Source organism: Lynx canadensis, chromosome C2 (assembly GCF_007474595.2).
Source record: "Lynx canadensis isolate LIC74 chromosome C2, mLynCan4.pri.v2, whole genome shotgun sequence".
Taxonomy (NCBI): Eukaryota; Metazoa; Chordata; class Mammalia; order Carnivora; family Felidae; genus Lynx; species Lynx canadensis.
The window spans coordinates 79,615,656-79,630,240 of NC_044311.2; the positions used below are offsets into that span (position 1 = coordinate 79,615,656).

Consider the following 14,585-nt stretch of genomic DNA (forward strand, 5'->3'; position numbering starts at 1 on the left):
TTTGAGAAAGCACCTTAGGTTCCTGGAAATGATTCTCACACTAACAGTTGTGAGCTTGTGCTCAGGACAGAAAAGCGCCGTAACTTTATACTGTACTTTTTGCTTCCTGTGGACTATGGTAACAGTTACGAAAATTGTGTTCATGTTCTGAGCTTCTCGTGTAAACTTGAGAAGAGCAAGGAAATATTGATAGTGGTTGTCATTTCTAGGGGTTTGTAGGGGAATCGCTAGTGGGTAAATTGCTAAATCATTTCATTTCTGTTTTCTCTAATGAGAAGACCTAAAAAGGAAGTGTTCTCTCCTTGGTTTCCTTGAGAAAGCATATCCATCCCTTCAATGCTTGCTATGCCAAACCTAGACCTGGCACTGAGGACTGGAAGTGGGGTTGTATGTAATTTCTTCCTTCACAGAGTTTACAATCCAGTGGGAGGTCCAGTTTTACCAAGCTAATCCATGTAGGTGAAAAAGGAGAGGTATAGGCAGCATGCCGTGGGAGCCCGGAGGAGGGTTCTGGTGGGTGTGGAATGGGGGAGAAGCTTCCTGAAGGAAGTGGCGTTTGAGCACACCTTTAAGAGCTGAAAGGAATTTGTTCAATGAACTTTTTAGGTCTGAACAAGCCAGATGAAGAGACGGTGCGTTACTGCTCTAGGCATTTCGTATCGTGTTTTATTGCCTGGGCTATGGGAAAAGAGTCACTGCACAGAAACCTGAGAATATCTTCTTTGCAGATCTCCTGCTGGTAGTCTGGTCCGTCTGACTATACTTATTTCTTTTAGTACATGTGTCACCTCCTTCTTTACTGGATGTTCCCTTTTGCAACTTCTGGGCTTGGGGTTTCTTTCCGGGTCATTGTCCTCTTTCCTGCAACATTGGCTTACTCCCTACTTCCCTGCTCCTTTGGGCCACCTCTTTGTCTTGTCCCCAAATACTTTAAAACCTTTCCCTTCCATCGTTTACTTCTTAGCTCGTGTTTTGACCTGCAGCGTTAATGGCAGCTTTTTAATTTCCTTGTATTGATTAGATTGATGTGTTTGCAACACGAAGGCACTGCTTTCTCTTCTCTGGGCTCTGGACCATCAAGTGTCTAATGCCAAGGCAGGTCAGTACTCGTATGTATATCGTGCCTTTGTGGCCGAGAGGAGAGAAGGTCACAGTGAAAGGAAAGGGGTTGTTAAAATCTGTTGGAACGAAACCTCAAGTGCCCGGCTTGCCTGAGAATGCAAGGTAGGCTTTATATTCTGTGGCTGGCATATTAGAAACGTTTGATGTTTGGAGCATTACATTTTGATACTTTTAATAATGTAATATAACTTTACATCAACTGAATCCAGGCAATTTCACCATCCACTCCATTATTAATTCCAGATGGGAAAATTCATTAGGGTTCAAATTTTGTTTGAGGCCCAACTGTTTCTTAAATTATTATTACAATTATTATCTATTTATTTTTTTACAACTGATGGGAAGGGAAATTTAACAGCTGTGTGATTAGCAGGGCATGAAATTAAAAATGTTTTGCACAGAATCAAGAGGTTGTTTACTACAGAATTCCTCATCTGAGAATTAAGTATCATTAAGATTGGCCACAAGATGCTCTCTTTCACCATTTAAGTTCGATTTTTCACATCCAGTCCTTCACTAAAAGGCCTTTAACCTTTTCTGGAAGGCAAACACTGGTCAGATCATCACAAAGCATTTCCAATGTTCACAGTCAAGGTAACAACCCCGTTTCTGTCACTCACAAAACAATAGTGCTACCAGAAGTTCAGCCTCACTGCTCACGGCAAAGATTGAGCAAGTCCCAGTTGGAGGAAGTCTGGTCCAGGAGAAAAGGCTGCAGCTCGACCAGTGGCTTGAGTCTTCTCTCTCAAAATCCCAAGAGGGTCATCTTCCTATGACGTCTAGAATGTGGTGTTTCTGCATACATTGGCCTTTACTCCCATGATGCCATTTCTTGGGCCCTTTCGCAGAAATCCCTCCCTTGGGTTGTAGAAAGTACCACATCCCGCTTCCTTTGGGTGGGATGCTGGCAGTCTTCTGCAGAAGTAGTGGAGCGTGATGGTCCAGCACATTTGCTGTTGGAACCTCTCTACTGAATGTTGAGGCCAGTTCTTCTGTTTCCCCTGTCGACTTGCATGAGCTCTCTGCACCCCCTTTGCCTCCTCCCTTTATTTAGAGGTGAAAACGCTGCCTACCTCCAAGGTTAGTTTGAGGATCCCAAGAGTGAATACCTGGAAAATGTTTATGGCTCTGCCCAACTTACAGTTTATGCTCAGTTACTGTTAGCTGCCTCCATTTTTTAAGGTAATGTGTTGTTCTGTATGAGAAGGTCTTCAATAAACATCCGGCACGGCCTTGCCTAGCTCTCAGCCTGGAATCTTTCATTTCCTCCTGCCTTCTTTGTCTTTAATAGAGTCTTTCCTGTATGATAATTATCTATATACTTGTATTAATTCTTTCTTTAGACAGGTTTTATCTTGATACCAATGAATTCAACCAGAGCTAGACCTGGTCTCTGCCCTCTTAAGAGATCTTTTCGCAGAGGGGAGTGGGGCTGGTGAAAGTTAATGCAGGTAACTCTTGCTGGAGAGAGAGTTGGCTGGACTAGAAATCTCCCTGATAAGAGTTATGATACTTATTTGATTTTTTTAAAGTGATTTGTTTATTTTGAGAGAGAAGGAGACAGCATGAGTGCGGGAGGGGCAGGGGGAGGGAGAGAGAATCCCAAGCAGGCTCTGCGCTGTCAGCACAAAGCCCCATGTAGGGCTTGAACTCACGAACCGTGCGATCATGACCTGTGCCGAAATCGAGAGTCGAATGCTTAACCGACTGAGCCACCCAGTGCCCCGAGAGTTATCATATTTAGATTGCACCTCTGATTCAGGGATTTGTGGTCATTGAAGGAGAGAGATGTTAGTTTTGGTGGGGTTGGAGACAGATATGGAGAAAATGAAGGAAGTCTCCCTGGAGGAGTAAGCATTTAATGTGGGCCCTGAACACTGGGTGGAATTTGACCTGGTAGAAAAGGGGGAAAGTCTCCCCAGGAGGCTAAGTGAAGGGTGTGGACTGTGCTTGAATTTTTTGTTTCCTCTGTGCTGCCCTCTAGCTGCCATCCAGGCCCTTCGAAGAGCTGTTACTGCAGGTGAAAAGCCAGTGAGTGTGCGAGTGACGCTCTCATAGTCTCCAGGTATTTTTTTTTTAATTTTTTTTTTAACGTTTATTTATTTTTGAGACAGGGAGAGACAGCATGAACGGGGGAGGGTCAGAGAGAGAGGAGACACAGAATCTGAAACAGTCTCCAGGCTCTGAGCTGTCAGCACAGAGACCGACGCGGGGCTCGAACTCACGGACCGTGAGATCATGACCTGAACCGAAGTCAGACGCTTAACCGACTGAGCCACCCAGGCGCCCCATAGTCTCCAGGTATTGTACGAAGAGGAGACAGAAGAGCCAGCCTCACCCGCACCCTGCCTCCCGCCCCGCACCTGGTGCAGTCTAAGTGTCTTCGAAAGGGGGTTTGCTTTCCGGCATGGGTGAGAGAAAGGAAGAGTAGGAGAGACAAAGGCAGGAAATGCTGGATGGGTATACAGGGATTATAATGAAAGGCTCTTGAGTGCTCTTTATCTTTTCCTTGCAGATCACTTTTAGGGGTGACATAAATGCATTTTTTTTTTCTTTTAAATATCAAAGTGGCACTTTTTTTCTCCTTATCTCTACTTTTTCCTTAGGAGCCAGTATTAAAATTACTCTTGCCCTCTGCCCTTAAAAATACAGCTGGATGGGTTATGCAGGAGAGTATTCGTGGAATGCATTATATGCTGGGCAATAGTTGTAGGTGTTTACCACCTTTCCTGTAGAAGAAGGCCGTTAAAGTGGGGATGCTACCAGCAACCCCATGGTGGTTGGTGGATATGTTTCCACACCGTGGCTCCTCTGCTTCAGCTCTCTGCCATGTCAAGGTGGTTTTAAATTTACTGTCACTTTCAGCAAGTGAGCTGATGAGGCACCATACTGTGCCCATGACTGGCCAGACGTTACATGGTGTGGTCCCAGAATAAGGAGGTTGGAGTTCTAGCCTCCGCTGGAACAGCAAGTGTTAGAGTTATCCAAATAGTGCTTTAAAAAAAAAAAAAAGTTTATTTGTTTTTGAGAGAGACACAGAGCGAGAGAAGGGGAGGGGCAGAGAAAAATATCCCAAGCAGGCTCCACACTGTCAGCGCAGAGCCCGATGAGGGGTTGAACCCACGAACTGTGAAATCAAGACCCAAGCTGAAATCAAGAGTGTGATGCTTAAACGGCTGAGCCACCCAGACACCCCTCCAAGCACTGTTTTGCGTGGGGGTGCCATTGCGACGCAGGGAGCACTTGTCCCGAAGTTGCTGCCACTGCTCAAAACATCCGCAGTCTTGCCTGCAGAGGTAATGATGAGCCACCCCAAAAAGCCATAGAAGCGTGAGATGTGAGACCATGAAGTCCACTTACCTCATTCTGAGTGCAAGAAACCGAAGCCCTGACACAAAAACTGTTGTGCACAGCCGTCTTTCACACAGACAGGGGAAGCACCAGCTCTCAATGACTTTGTTAGCTCTGTGCCTGGTATTTTCTCATTGTCCCAGAAATGAGACAATGAGAAAACGGATCTTTAAAGACAATGGATTCTGAGTTGTGCCTGTGAATAATTTGAAAGAAAAAGAGTGCGACAGAGAAAAAAGGGGAGAAGTTCCCCTTGGCATTGCCTAATATCACAGAGTATATCCGAAGCATAGGGGAGACCCAGACCTCTTGGGTGAGGATCTTTCTATATAATACAGGAACGTCTCAAGAAATAGAAATCGCTTTGTCAGAGTTGTTAGTTGATTATTGTTGCATCTGTTACAAAATTGGGAGTAGGAAAAGGTAGAGTTAAACCTAGAGTTTCTAGCTGAATCTAGACCTTACCTTTCAGGGTAAGACCCTACCTTTCAGGTAGAGTTGTTGTCAGGAATAAAGCTCTGTCCTTGTCATAATCCACGGTCACTTCATGGCAGCATTTCCTAAAATGCCCTCTGTGGAATAGTAGCTCCACAAATGGCCGAATCAGCTGGGGAATCAGCTGTTTTTATAGCCAGCCACTCACTTTGGAGATTCTCCGTGCATCTTCAGCAAGCTTAACTCGAAGAAGTCCTGTAGGTTAAAAACAATGGCCACAGCATTCTTTAAATTCAGGTTTTGTCAAATTTATTTTATAATGGAGCCTTTTTGTGGGCAATTTCTCAGACTCGAGTTTTGTGGAACATTCTTTGGAATTTTGTGGAAAATAGCATGACTTTATTGTCAAAATTCTTACGCCTCACATCTGCCATCTTGTAATGATCTCCAGTGAAATATAAAGGCGTTTGGGCTACACTACAGATCCCTGTCTGCCCTCCCTTCACCATAGGAGGGATTACAGGTTTATTTCAGGATCAAACACTTTGCAAATGAAATGTTGTTAGGAAGGGGAGGAAAAAAACCTTCTAGAGCCTAATAATTGCAGAAAGAAGACAGTGTTATACCAGCCAAACTCAATTTTGTGAATTAGGGCTTTAACTTGGAGAGTTGTTCCTGAAAATAGCTTGTTTTTAAGCAAAACTTTGTTGGCTTTGGTGGTAGGCTTTTTTCACCATCAAAGGCATGAATATGGGTGATTTTAAACTGTGACATGTTTCTTGCATTTAAAACCAAGACTTATGGAGGAAACATCTTTTTTTTAACTTTCTGAAAAGTTGGTGAAGAATGAAAGGGGCAGGAGGGGGGAGAGAAGAGGAGAGAGAAGAAGAAAAGAAAAGAAAGAAAAAGAAAAGAAAAAGAAAACGAAAACAGAAAGAGAAGGAAGAGAGAGAGAGAGAAGAGCGAAGAGAGATGAAGAGAAGAAGAAGATCCCTCCCCTCCCTCCCCTCCCCTCCCCCTCTCCTCCCCTCCCTCCTCTCTTCTCCTCCCCTCCCCTCCTTTCCTCTTCTTTCCTTTTTTAAGCTTGAAAGGTCCTTGTTGATCTGCCCAAGCCCACACTTGACAGATGAGGAAATAGAATCCTGGAAGGCTTTGATAACCTTTCTTAATTCACTCTCCTACTTAGTGACAAAACCAGAACTAAAATCAAGGTCTCTCTTTTACCTGTCCAGTACTTTTTTTTCTGTTTTAAATAATATACTCTTAAAAAGAAAGGAGTTATTTGCTTCTCTTGATTAGATAGTAGATAGGTAGGTAGGTAGGTAGGTAGATAGATAGATGCATTCATGCATAGATGAAAGATAAAAGCCTATAATGAAACTCTTTTACCTTCAAGGTAAGAAGAACCTTCCTAGTCCTTTGGCAGTTTCATTTTTAGGAGGACTTCACCCACACCAGGCCAGTCCTCTGTTACTGTTCCCTTGAGAAATTTACCCACTTCCGTGAAGAGATATGTGTGAAAGAGAGGTTTATGCCCCACCTATCATCTCTCTGTCTTACCTCCTGCTAAGAGATTCACTACAGCAAAGTGGTGGTTAGAGTCTTCCTGGTAAGGAGAAGGATTAGCTAGCTCATCACCAGGTGCTCGAGGGCTGTGGCCTAGTTATCAGTGGTTATTTCTCTCCTTTCGCTCCCCCTTCCTCCCGGTTTTAGCCTCTTCTTGGTCCATCACCTGTGTCTCAGCAGGAAGGCCATCTCTCTCCGTAGATGGGAAAGAAACCCCGGCTCCAAGGAAGATATTCCTTCTGCTAGGTTTAAGCCAGCTGCGGCAAAAACAGAAAGACATTCTCATGCCTTTGAGTTTCTTCCTTTAGGTAGGAGGTTTGTTAGAGTAGAGCTCGTGGAAAGTCTCCACCAGAAATCTCAATTCCCGTGCTAGCGGTTATCTGCCCTGTGTGTGGTACACGGGACAACGTGGGTTTCCGGGCTGCACTTCTCTGCTCACCAGCTATGGGATCCTGGGAAAACCAAGAAACCTCTCTGTGCGTCATTTGACCCCATGTGCCCAGGGCTGGGGAGTCCTGATTCCTGGAGTCGTTTGTGGGGATTAAATGGGATCGTCAATATGAACAGGCTTTGTAAACTACAAAGCACCCTATGATACATTATTTGTAACGGCATTATTTTATCAATGGTGATGACAAACACATACACGCTGCTGCCTTTGAGCCAGGTACCATGTGAAGCATAGTACATCTGTTAGCAAACAATTCTGTCGGCGGCTCCGTGTGCTAGCGAGCAGCACCAGGCATCATAAATCACCGAGCATGACTGCTCACCCGGATTGGGTAAGGTGATTTACTCAGTGGATGTGGGCATGCCCCTTCTCCTCCCTGGGCCTGAGGTGTGGACTCTTCGTAAACGAGGCGCTTGACCTCCGGTTGGATGTAAGGTCCTACCTGTTGTGGCATTTGTGATTCTGTTAGGCAGTGTTTTGTCCCTCAGTGGCCTCCATCACTGCTTATGAATCCGAACTCACCTTGAACTGAGGGCTGTCCTGCTCTTCATTTAACAGAAGAGGGCTCACAAGAGTGCCAAGTTCAAGTTCACGTAACTTTCCCAAGGCCGCACCGCCCGTGAGTGTCGGAGCCGGCATGCACACCCTGGTCTGGTGCTCCAGAATGATGGCGGCCTCATCGATTTGATAGATCCTGTGATGCTGGGTGGGCCATGCTATCAGAGTCCTCACCTAATCAGCCCCATGATTATCATTCTGCTCTTTGGGTTTTCGATGGTGGTTGTCATTAAACTGCACAGTTGGGTTCCCAGCATCTTGATTGCGGGTCTTGAGCTCCGGGATGCGCACTGCCAGTGTCTGACGCAGGGTTTGGCACACAGTAGTGTCCTTCTTTATCCGCACACTTTCCCTCGCTACCTTCTGGACCCTTTCAACCCCTCAGGGAGGTCTGCCCCTGGCATCTACCTAAACTGTGTTTGGCAGAATGACCTTTTCACATCAGAAGCCACTTGAAGAGGCTGCTGGGGCACGACTCCGGACAAGTCCTTACAGGGGAGACGTGTTTCAAGCTGCAGCCTGTTTGCTTTCTGCGTGGCACGCACACCCTGACCTTCTCATGGTTGCTTAACCCTGGCCGGTCTTTTGGCTGTTCCAGCTTTGGTTTTGTTTTGAGTGATTCTATTTTTCTGACGGCCTGGTTTTCTTGGGTTCTGCTTGATACAACACAAGATTTGTAGCCCAGTTGCATCTGGGAAACGGTCCCACCCATTGGAGTTGGGAGAGAATTAACTCTTCGAGCCCAAGGAAACTGGCATCAGTCTTAGACTGTGGACATCTTCGATCTCGGCCGCGGCCTTCTCGTCTTGGGTCCACGATCTCTTATTGGGTCCAGCTTCCTTGCACGGTTGCCTTCACCTCCTAACCCACTCAAGTGTGCTATTTTACCATTCACACACCACGCATGAATAGTGACTCACTGTGCAGGTCATTTATTCATTCACCTGCGTGTGAATTCTGTGATGTTATCTACCTATTGGACAATGAACCAGGCACAATAGGTGACACCAAGATAAATTAAACACTATTCCTGTTTTCTTTTTTTTTTTTTTTTTAATTTTTTTTTTTTTTCAACGTTTATTTATTTTTGGGACAGAGAGAGACAGAGCATGAACGGGGGAGGGGCAGAGAGAGAGGGAGACACAGAATCGGAAACAGGCTCCAGGCTCTGAGCCATCAGCCCAGAGCCTGACGCAGGGCTCGAACTCCCGGACCTCGAGATCGTGACCTGGCTGAAGTCGGACGCTTAACCGACTGCGCCACCCAGGCGCCCCCACTATTCCTGTTTTCAAGAAGCTAATGCTTTGAATGAGGAGAGGTCATTGATTTAATCAGCAGCTAGTTCTTGAGCGCCTACCATGACCAAGTATCAGGCCTTTAACCACAACTGTGGATACCAGGCTGATACAAGCCCTCTCATTGCAGGGCTTCCGGTCCAGGAGCGACAATGATCACATTCATAATTTCACAGATAATCGTGTAATTATGGTCATGATACATGATACAAAGCAAATGGGTGCAGGCTGTTGTGGGAATATAAAACACGTTTTTCTTCCTGGCCTAGTTTGTGGGTAAGGTATGTTTCTCCAAAGAATTGGAGTTAGCCAGGGAAAGATGGGCAAGGGAGAGTGGGTTTGGACACAGAAGCCTCCCGCATGAAGTACAAAATGGTCAGGACTCTGCTCAAGTGTAGAAATTGAGACAAGGAACATTTTAAAACCTGGGTTGATGCTAAAACTCCTTTCAGTAATATTTTTTTGCTGTCTCCTCTATAAAAGGCAGGCTTTCATAATATCTTGACCTGTTTTAGTAATTGTAAATTGACTTAAGAAAAAAAAAATTCTGTTTTTCCTTTCTACTTAAATGTGTGAAAATAATTCGCTGTATTTCATATGTACGCCCCAGGTCTTTGAATCCAATTAGTAAGAAAAACATTTTTTTATGTCATTGTTAAGAAACACGAAAATAAATAACTGGTAAAGAGAAACCCAAATTCAAATGCCTTGAGCTTTCTGCTGGAATCTGGGAGTGGCTTGTTGTAAGACATGGTTTCAGATGTATCATTTTCATTCTGCAGGTATTAATTTATTTATTGGGAGTGCCTCCCTTGGGTTAAGAATTTTACTGGACTGTTGGAGGCGAGAAGAAGGGTATAGGCAGGGCTGCTGCTTGCTGTCACTCAGATTATGTCGTGCTCGATGGCAGGAGGGCAGGAGAGACTCAAGTCCTAACCTCACTCTATTTCCCAGCCCAAGTCCAGGTGCGTTTTTCTAATGTGCACAAAAGAATCTAATGGTTAACAGAGGCCTGGCTATGGGAATGTCTTGCATAGTTTTGTTTTACTCTGAAAGCACTCATAGTTTCGTGGGGGAGGCAGACACTGGAAGAACTAAACATAATTATATTGCCAGCTAGAATGAGAGACGTTAACTGGAGGTACAAATAACATTCTGAGGGAGTTCAACTGAAGGAGTTTTAACTCTGACAAAGTAGGGAAAATACATTTATACATTTGAAGAGACCAGGTGGAGGGGATGGTGGGAAGTCCTATCCTGCCCTAGAGAGAAAGAAAGAACGAAGGAAGGGAGGACGAGAGAAGGAACAGAAAGAAAGGAGGACGGAACAGGAGAAGGAAGGAAGGACGGAAGGGGGATGGGAGGGAGGGGAGGGAGGGAGGGAGGGAGGGAGGGAGGGAGGGAAAGAAAGAAAAAAGAAATACCATCCCTCCCTCCCTTCTTCCTTCCCTCTCTCCTTCCTTCCTTCCTTCGTTCCTCCCTTCCTTTTTCTTTCTCTTTCTTTCTTTCTTTCTTTCTTTCTTTCTTTCTTTCTTTATAAGAGCTTTATTGAGATCTAATTCCTATATCATACAATTAATTCTTTTAAAGTGTACAATTCATTGGTCTTTATTATGTTCACAGAGTTGTCCAGCCATCACCAAAATCAATTTTGGAACATTTTCCTCACCTCAAAAAGAAATCCACACCCGTTGGCAATCACTCTTTATTCTTCAAATCTCCTTCACCTAGTCCTGAGCAGTTGTAATCTGCTCTCTTCTCTGTAGAGTTGCCTATTCTGGGCATTTCCTGTAAGTGGATTCATACAATAGCTGATCTTCTATAACTGGTTTCTTTCACTGAGTGCAGCGTTTTCCAGTTTCATCCATGCTATGGCATGATAAGTAGGTTTTTGATTGCTGTAGAGTGGAAGGGAGTTCACCCCACAGTGATGCACTAGACTGAGCTAAGAGAAAGACCTTCTTAAGACAGTATGGGCTATGTTGGAGAGGGTGAACGTAGAATATTGGTTAGAATCTGTAGAGTAGGGCCTTTGGGGGAAATTATGGGAAATATAGTTGGAACTGTAATTTGAGAGCAGATTATGAAGATTAAGAATAAATTTGAACTTTTTTCTCAGGATGCAGATATTTTTGAAAGGGCAGTGGTATGACTTGATGGATATGATATGAAGAATTGATAATTAAAACTGTAAGGTCACCCAGGTTAGCTGTGGTGAGCCAGGTATGAAATTAATTATGCCTAAAGCCCAGGTACTTTTTCCTCATTTTCTACTGCCTCTTACTCTTTATGTTTGTTAACTGGAGTAAGTAGAAAAAGTACAGATGCCTCTGTTAAAGTTATTTTTTTAAGTATTAGAAGCCGGTGAAAAAATGAACCCGTATAGGTTATAGTTAAAAATGCTGCTTCTCGGTCACTTGGGATGAGGCAGCGTTTTCATGGCAAAGCCCACGATGAGTATTTTATCCCATCATGAGGAAATGGGGTTGCGTCTATAGGCATGCTTTTGGATAAGGAATCCGTATTAGCACAGGCTGCCATAACAAAACATCGTAGCCCGAGTGGCCTAAACGACAGAATTTTTTTTTTTTTATTTGTTTATTTGTTTTTCACGGTTCTGGAGGCTGGAGGATTGAGATCATGGTGGTGCCAGGATGTTCAGGGTCTGGTGAGAGCTCTCATCCTGGCTCGTAGAAGACCGCCTTCTCACTTGTGTCCTCGCAAGGTGGGAGGGAGAGGAGACAGAGAAAGCGCTCTGGGATCTTATAAGGGCACTAGTGTCATCATTAGGGCCCCACCCTCATCAAAAGCTAGTTGTCTCCCAGAGGCCCCATGTCCAAATATCGCTTTGGGTGTTAAGGCCGCTACATGGAAATTTGGTGGGGGGGGAGGGTGGTGGGCACAATTCAGTCCATGGCAGTATTACACTTTGGTTTGAATTTCCTTTGACTCAAGGCCTTGGATATGTTCCTTATAATCATTTGACAGACTTTTGCTAATCACATGGAAACCAAAGGTGTCTGAGTGTAGCTTGCCTGTGTTTGCTTCTCTTGAAACCTACAGAAATCCTTCGGGACTCGTTTCTGTGCTGCTCATATCATAGGCTCTTGCAAGAGGAAGAAGTTTAGAGATGATCTGGTCTAAGGACTATGAAATTAAGGGTTCATGGTCCGTGCGCCTCCTGAAATTGTTTGCATAATTCTCCATGTTTGTGTGAGGGTGTACTCTCCTCACCCCCCGGCTCCGTCAGATTCTCAGGTGGTTTGTGTCCCTTCGAAGAGGAAATTCTCTTTTCCCCTGATAATTGTTGGCTCCTTAGTTATTTCGTTACATCTTTACAACTCATCTCGTGGATTAGAAAACTAAGCCGTACAGGGTTAAATCAGCTTGCCAAGGTCACAGAGTGAGTAAGTGACAAAAGCCAGGTTCAGGCCTTGCAGTCTGACGCTGGAGCCTATGGTCCTTGCCCTTGTGCTTTCTTAACCTGCCATCCTCTGCATCACTCTCTTCTACCTATTTCGGGCTCTGGAGTTGACTGTCCCTCATTTAGTAAATGTGTAATAGAGAGTCAGGCACATGTCCATGATGATGCTGTGATTAAAGACACATAGCTGTCAATATGTGACAGTGATATGAACCCAGAGTTAAATTGTGAGACTTCGACACTTATTTGTAAATTAAATTAAAAACGCTCCATCTTGGGGCGCCTGGGTGGCTCAGTCGGTTGAGCATCCGACTTCGGCTCAGGTCATGATCTCGCGGTCTGTGAGTTCGAGCCCCACGTCGGGCTCTGTGCTGACAGCTCAGAACCTAGAGCATGCTTCAGATTCTGTGTCTCCCTCTCTGTCTGCCCCTCCCCTGCTCATGCTCTGTCTCTCTCTCTGTCAAAAATAAACATTAAAAAAATTTAAAATAAAAAAAAATGCCCCATTTTGACCTTTGGTTCTGCCACCGAGTTTCTTCCTGTCCTTCCCTCCCTTCTTGTCTCCCTTTCTTCTTCCCTCTCCTTCTCTCTCCTTTCCTCTATTTCCTTTCTTCGACAACCTGAGATGGAATTATTAATAACTGGGTATTTTACTATTCCTAAAATGGTTTTATGGTTGGGGGCCCTGGGGATTATTCTACTCCTCGGTAGTCTCTAGAGGGTCCTCGAGGGAGCTGTCATACCTGAAACCATGTTGAGGAAAGGCACCGTGCCTGAAACCAATGCATTACCCTAGTACAGAGTAGGCTCCCTTGTTTCTGATTTTTGGGGACTGGCTGGTGCCATTCATAGAAATGGGCAATAGTGAAGGAAGTTCCATATCTCTATGGGTATAGGATAGAATGGGAGGTTTTAAAAAAACTTTTCAGATTTGAGACTTCTGCAAATGAATTCCTGAATGTGCAAGCCCGGAGTCCAGAAGAAAGGTCAGGACTGGAGTTGGGAATGGTCAGGATATGATGAAAGCAGAACAGTAGATGAGATTGCTTGAGGAATCTGGAGAAGAACAAGCCCTCTGCCTCCTTTCCTTCTAGAGTGTGGCACCTGTCTCCAGTCCCATTTGCCCAGGTAGTCCTTCCTAATCGTTACTAACCCAGGCAATGTTCACCGGTCTCTGGTCTTCTGTGAATGTCTGTGTTCACCCAGGTCACTTGTATATTCCAGTAAAGCTGGAAGGGAGGTGGCATGATACAGTGGAACTCGGATTTATTTAGAAATCTGGAGTCTAGTTCTTTGAGTCCAGGCTTTGTCATTTGCTGTTTGTGTGATTGATTGATGGATGGGTTGACTGATTTTCTCAAATTCAAATTCCACATCTGTAAAATGAGTTATTAATGTCTGTCTTGTCTATATCACAGAGTTGATGTCCACTTTTTAACTACCATAAAGGATGCAAAAGCTCTTTAAATGGAATCTTTAAAGAACTCCTCTTTGTTCACCTTTACATGTAGTAATGATGATGTTTGTTTTCAGTCTCCAGTTAAACTCTAAGCTTTTTCGGGTTTATATACACGATATTTCTTTTGTACCCTCCTCAGTACCTAAAACAGTATGTGTATTAGATGTTCATTGCATGGTAATAATTAGGGCCTTATTTCTTTTCTTATGCTGCTTTTTTTTTAAATTAATGTAGCATTTTTTTTGAAGATTTTCCTCCAGAAGCTATTGGGACATTAACTTCTACAAAAAGAGTATATTCCTTGACTGTGTTGGTCCCCTCCTTTGTGTCTTACCCTCAGCATGTGCGTTGTTTTCCTAACATATAAGGTTTTGTCTCCTGGTATTTTTACCTGTAGAAACATAGGGCCCAAAACCTTGATAGAAAACTAAGGCCCAGACGAGGTTCAAGTCCGTATAGTGCTGGTTTATCAATAATGCTCATTGTGTGCTATCCACTGAAGCCTACGGGTGTTTAACTTCTTGCCTTACTTTTTTTAATTTTTATGTCTTAAGTTTTTACTATGAAATGACTGACTTCTGTCAGACACTCAATTTTATGAGGATTCTGGTTTTGAATCCAGTTCCTTTCTACTGTACCTTAAATTGTACTTTCCTTTTCACCCTGCTGTGGTACATTTGTTCCTAGACATCATCAGGGGTGACACGAGACACAGAAGATACTTTCTAATGTATTTCTGGAAAATTTAATATGGTTGTTTGTTTGTGTTGACTATGGGTAGTATAGGGACATATAATCCATTTTAATTGATATTTTTTATACATATTCTCAATTATTCCCCATTTTCTCTATTTTCTCCCCACCTCCTTAGCATGGTTTGCCACAAATAGATATACATTTTACCTAATGAAATGTATTTTCTTT

General features: G+C 44.0%; 1 protein-coding gene across 5 annotated transcripts in view; it reads left to right on the forward strand.

Annotated features, from left to right (window-relative positions):
• LOC115523314 (LIM domain containing preferred translocation partner in lipoma) overlaps positions 1-14,585 on the forward strand; it is a 679,286-nt gene that overhangs the window by 194,185 nt on the left and 470,516 nt on the right. The window contains exon 5 of one of the 5 annotated variants that reach the window (XM_032594731.1): positions 3,107-3,187. The exons of the other annotated variants lie outside the window; for them this stretch is intronic. The gene's annotated coding sequence lies outside the window, so the exon portion shown is untranslated. The remainder of the gene's footprint in view (positions 1-3,106; positions 3,188-14,585) is intronic. 5 annotated transcript variants of the gene reach the window in all.